Below are 6,000 nucleotides of genomic sequence, written 5' to 3'. Positions count from 1 at the left end.
TTCAAAACAATGAGGTTTTCTCTTCCCCATGGTGTGGATAATATGATGCACAGTACTATACCCTCAGACTGGCCTAGACTCTAGAAGTTGGTCGGAAGTTTGCTGCTAACAGCTCTGTATCAAAGAAGGGTTATCAAACCTAAAGGCAGCGTTACAGGCAATATCATGTGTGCTCCTAGCTATATTTGCTATAAGCCCTATGCTGAGCCTGCAAAAAGGAAAAAAAGACTCCAGTTCATGGAAAGCTACTTCCCAATAATATAGTATTATACTGAGAAGCTTTCAAGCATCTCTGTTTATGTGTGCAAACCTTCCTCAGGAGTAGTGGTCCCAGAGTTCGGTGCAACTAATGGTCTCTACACTGTTGGTTGAGCTACCATATATCAGAGTTCAGAGGATCAGAGATAATGGTGTCAGAAATCTAAATGGCAGAGGTGTGGTATCTCACAGCAGCAGGATAGAAATTGCCCATCTCTCTTTGCTGTCTTAAAAATTATGAAGTTGACTGAGATGAAGTTTTAATTGAATTTGCCTTTTCATCTGCTTTTCAGTTTTCTTATTGCAACTTGTAAGGCATCTCCAGTGTACAAATTAACTGGATTTAGGCCTCAGAAACAGAGAGTAAGTTCTGTGTTCTGGGAGCTTGAAACCTGGCTCATTTGGGCAGTTTTAGGGTTTGAAAATGGGGATTAAGTCCTGCATCGCTGGGATCAGAGGCAGGCAGGAGGTTATACGCAGTTTGGGCACTTGGAAGTAGGCTCATTTGGCCAAGTTCAGGGCCCAGAAGCTCAGACTAAATCCCATGCTTTGGTGTTGCAGAGATTAAGTGTTGCACCTTTGGGGCTCATTTGGCCAATTTGGAAGCTCAGATACAGAGACCAAGCCCTGCGTTGTTGGGCTCAGAAGCAGAGAATGAGCCCTGCCCCTGGAGACCCCTGGCTGTTCCCAGGTGGGAGGGACCAGGGGCAAAAGGAGCTTTGAGAGCTGAGATGCCCCTGCCCACGACACTCTCTGGACGGTGCTCACGGGCTTGGTACCCCAGTTCGGGGGTGCAGGGGGCTTGGCCGAGGATTGGGGTTGGTAGGAGTGCTGGGAAGGGGTGGCACCCCCAGGACAGGTCTTGATATACAAAATGCCAGGAAGTGAAATAAACTCTCTAAGAGTCATTTTGGGTTTTTAGAAAGTGAGCATCCTCTATCAGGCCTGGGCAACAAGGGGGCGATCTCCATCAGTTGTGTGCAGCAAGAGAAGAGATGGGACAGAATATATTTCCCACTTACAGGCATATGGATAGTTTGTTTCCCAGAAATCTTATGCATATACTATTACTTTCCAACATCCAATTTTAATGTTATTATGAAACTTCACAACATTTGCAAGTGTCAAAACGCTTGCTAATTTGGCTAGCTGGCTCCAGTTCTGCCTGACCTTGCATTTGAGATGGAGGAAGACTGCAAACAGAGGGGATTGCAGGAGAAGAGACACCTGTTCAGCACAGATTGTACTGAACACAAGATGTTATTGTCTCCAAAGAATGAATAGTGTCTGGAAAAACATCATCTGAAAGAAAACATGCTGACATTCTGTCTGGCTTTCAAAAAACACCATTACTTAGATGAAACTTAAATCCAGCTTAAATCAAAGTTATTCCACTTTTTGTAATAGTAACTAATGCTTGTTATCAGTCTCAGAGTTGGGGCGGGTGGGCAAGTGCCCGAGGCCTCATAAGAGTGCAATAAGTCTCCAGGCACGAAGGACAAAGCCCAGAATGCAGAGCCCAGTGCCCCCGGCCTCACCTTGTGGGTCCACCTACTGGGTCCTAAGCACTGCACTGGGGTCCCTGTCCCATCCCTGACCCTGGAGCTCGGCAGCACAGACCGAGTTGGGCATTTCCTGGGCTTGAAACTGGAGTTTGGGTCCTGTGGTTCTGGGGCTGGGAAATGGCACCCTGGGTCTGGGTGGAGGCTGGAGCAGGGACCAAGTGCTGGGCTCAGAAATGGAGATTGAGTTGGCTGTTCCTGGGGTTGAACCTGGGGCCCAGGTTGGCCACTGATGGAGAGGGCTGGGAGGAGCTTGGGGGTGGGTGCATGGACCCCCAAAGGAGACGGGAGTCTGGTCTTGTTGGTCCCCAAAGTTTGGGAGGCTGGGGTGCACTAAGCTGAATCAAGCACCCAAGGGAGTCTCTAGGGCAAAAGGTACCTTTCACATCGCCTTCATATGTCCAACTCTTCATTCAAGATGTGTTCAACAGCCAGAATGGTCATCAACTCATCAGTCCGTATCTGGACAATGCAGTTATGGCAGTTCACATTCACATACAAGTTATGACAGTAATTGATTTGCAACCCTGTCAAAAGCCAAGATCATTTGAACAAGGGCGAACTGTAATTAGCTGGAGGAGAAATGAACTGTACCTGGAGCCACAGGTGAGCTGCAGATGGAGCCAAAGTGGAGCTGCAAATAAGATGGAGCTGAAATGAAGACAGAAAAGATGAAACCCAGCTGGAGCCTGAAATGTGCTGCATGCAAGGACAGGCTGGATCTGGACCTGAAACAAATCAGGGCAGAAACAAAGGAGCTGGAGCTGCACCACACAGGAGCTGAATTGAGATGGAGCCATAGATGAACTAACCGGAGTTGAAACTATCTGGGGCCACCAACGAACTGGAACCATCCATGAGCTGGACCTGAAATGAACTGGAACAGAAATGAGCCAGAGCCATCCATGATCTGGAGCCACAAATGAACTGGAGCTATCCATGAGCTGTGGCAGAAATGAAAAAAAAAGACACAGGCAGAAGCAACTGACCTAAAGTCACTGCTGAGCCCAAGTCAAAGCCCCGCATCATCTCTGAGTGGGCAGATCTGGGCAGGAGCAGGCAGGGCAGGCAATGCAAGCGTCATCATCATCCTCAGAGCAGGCAGCCCGGCTTCTTCCTGGGGGATCCAGACCCATACAGGTCTCTCTGGCACAGGTGGCTCACTGTGTGGCTGAGGCTCCTCTGTCCATCTGTCTGTCTACCCCTGCACAGAGAGAGACGTGGGCCAGTCAGAGCTCCTGGTGGCCCGAAGAGCCTCAGAGCTTCTGCTCACAAACCTGGGCATGTTCTGGGACCTTGTTCTTCATGCTTAGGAATTTTATGAATAGCTTTTAATGAGGCAGAGATTTTCTGAAGGAGAAAGAACTACTTTTTACAACACAACAAACACTAAGAAAATAGGTATTCTGTTAGAAATGGCTTGGCAACTTGTGACATTTTTTCAGAGAGACAATGTGTCTTTGGTACACACCTATCAACCTATACAGGAAAAGCAAATTTATGCCTCATTTCCAAACAGTCGTAGAAATGCAAATTTGAGGCTGTATTTGATTCTGTCATATTGGATTCACTTTGAAGACAAAAAGAAATCCTCCTAGCCGTGTTCAACACGCTGTGTCTCTTGTAGCATTCATTCAGAGGTAGCAGTTATGGCAGATATGATTAGGTGAACAAAGATTGTACCAATTATTTTCATATTTATACACATATATGTTCAATTTAGGTGAGGACCTCAAGCTCCTGAAAAGCTATCTATGCTGTTTCCATCGCAGCATCTGGACTCCCCTGAAAATGTAGTGTATAACATCTCACAGTGCTGCAGCTGTGGTTCTGATGATTTTTTAACAAAGAACTAAGCTGTGACAAATGGACCGCTGCTGTATTTCATCAGGTAGTAAAGATCACCTGCTTCTTCAGTCTACTGTGGCAGACTTCTTTTTACTTCATATCACATCTTCTGGCACAATTCCTTCATTTATTTCAGTCAAATCCCACTGGAGGGTTTACAGCTTTACCTAATAGCAGATTTTGAAATTCAAGCTTGTTTTTTTGAGCAAGAATTGTATCTTTGAATGAGGCTTCCATGCACATTGGTCCATCTGTGTACTAAAACTCTTGCATATGATTTCTAGTCACTCCCACTGGAAGATCTGAAACAGCCAGCTGTACAGGACTGTAACTGCTATTGGATGCTACCGTTCCCCTTTCTTCAGAGCTCCTGACATCCTTCCAACAGCTGCCCAGGCAGACAGAATTCAGGCTGTGCATGCCCAGCAGGTGCAGCAGCTGAGCAGTTTTTTTCTAATGGGATAGTCAGGGAACACTCATGGCAGTAAAAAAAAAACATTTATTTTTCTTATAAGAACTGAGACCAATAATTTGTTACTGAGCTGAGTTCAGAGTAGGTACCTACAATGGAAACATTCAAGGTTAGGCTGGATGGGGTTCTGAGCAACCTGATCTAGCTGAAGATGTCCCTGCTCTGGGGCAGGGGCGAGGGAGGGGTTGGACAAGATGAGCTTCATGGTCCCTTCCAATCCAAACAATTCTGTGATTCTATGACTTTCACAGATTCTGAAATGAGCTCCTGAAGCATGGGCCTCTTGCGAAAGGGAAGCTAATAGTGAAATACTAGACTGGAACTCTGGAGGGTGATGCTTAGTTCCCCTCTGAGATCTCAGACAAGTCTCAGCTCCTGCCTATGACCCTCTATGTGTCCTCAAGAAAAATGCTGTTTTCAACCCTCTGACTTTCTTAATTTCCTTAGAGATAAGCCCTCAGAAATAGATATAGCTTCCTACAACCAGGTTTTACAGAATCAGATGCATAGAGGCTTTGCAGGTACTAATGGAAAGTAAATAATAACATATGCTACCTTTATGAACAGCCTTTGTGGTAGCGGACTCTGCCACACCGGTGATCAGAGGTCACCCTGCAGTAACATATTCTATGTTGACATAGTATCACATGGGTAATAAGTTATTTGGAAATGAATTTTTTAAATTACATCTTTTCATTGTGTTCTCTTCAGCTATGAAACAGATACACACATACATGATTTTAAAGAGCACCTGCATGTGTGTTTTAACCACACCTACCAATAACCTTGGAGTTCAAGTCTGTATTGCTGTCGTATGATTTCCAGAGAACTGTGTGTTTTTAAGAGCACATCACAGAGGCGGAAGGTTTTTATATGCAGGCTGAAGCAGCATAAAATTGCTGGTCTCACAATGCCACCCCACCTAGATTTGAGATTTCCTTAAATAACTGATCTTATATACGCCCTCTTCCTTCCACCTTTACAAAAGGGATGCTAAAGTCTAGTCTTTCTCCTTCCACAGAAGTAAGGAAGAATTAATCAAAGTCATATGATACACCTACCCAGTTCTAGTCTTTGGGCTGCCACTCCTTTAAAGCTGAATTTGCTTCCATGTTTTCCTAAGCCAGTATTTTTTGCCTCACTGGATGATGAAGTACATCAAATAACGCCATCTGTGACAGTTGCTTAGTGGATTTACTGACTAGGAACTGGGTCCACACTGTAGAAGCCCTACAATAACAATAAGCCCTGAGGTGATAGCAGTTGTGGTTTTCTTGGTGACTTGGATTAGATTTGAATTGTTAGCTAAAGATGAGAAGCTTTCCCTTATGCCATGGCTCTCATGAAATGCTGTTTCTGCCCAGCCATCTGCATGCTGCTGAACTGCACATGGAAGGGGAGGAAAGTGCTGTAGCTGTTGAGCAATTTCTGTTAAACTGAAAAGGGAAGTGTTGCTCGCATCATTGGCCATGAGATGATCAACTTTTATGGTCACAAATAATTGAACGGCCAACCCAGGATGCTGGATACATATTGCTGCAATACACAGTTTATTGAGGAAACCAAAAGCAAGCAAGCAGCATTTAGCAATAACTTAACGGCCTTATCATTTAACTCCTTTATTTCTTCCACTGCAATGATGCTAACACAGATCACATCAGATTGGTTGTTCAATATGTAAACAATATCATTCCTGCCTTCAAGCTGAAGAAGTATTTGGAAACAGAGAACAAACAGTATTAAGCAAATTATAAACTGTGTTATCTTAGAAATGAATCTTGCAGGTAAATGAGCTAAAGTCAGAGCAAATATGAGGTTAGATAGACTCTTTGTGTGGTACACAGTACTGCAACATGTTAA

General features: G+C 44.7%; 1 long non-coding RNA gene across 1 annotated transcript in view; it reads right to left on the bottom strand.

The window, feature by feature from the left end:
• Nucleotides 1-2,999, bottom strand: part of LOC128852143 (uncharacterized) — a 21,967-nt gene extending 18,968 nt beyond the window's left edge. Inside the window, exons 1-3 of the long non-coding RNA XR_008449784.1 lie at nucleotides 2,810-2,999; nucleotides 2,633-2,697; nucleotides 2,415-2,548 (exon numbers count right to left, since the gene is read on the bottom strand). This is a non-coding gene — a long non-coding RNA (uncharacterized LOC128852143). The remainder of the gene's footprint in view (nucleotides 1-2,414; nucleotides 2,549-2,632; nucleotides 2,698-2,809) is intronic.
• Nucleotides 3,000-6,000: the final 3,001 nt, after the last annotated feature.

The sequence above is a fragment of the Cuculus canorus genome, chromosome 4, assembly GCF_017976375.1.
Source record: "Cuculus canorus isolate bCucCan1 chromosome 4, bCucCan1.pri, whole genome shotgun sequence".
NCBI lineage: Eukaryota > Metazoa > Chordata > Aves > Cuculiformes > Cuculidae > Cuculus > Cuculus canorus.
Note: the sequence above shows the minus strand (reverse complement) of the source record. Positions and strands in the feature narration are given on the sequence as shown.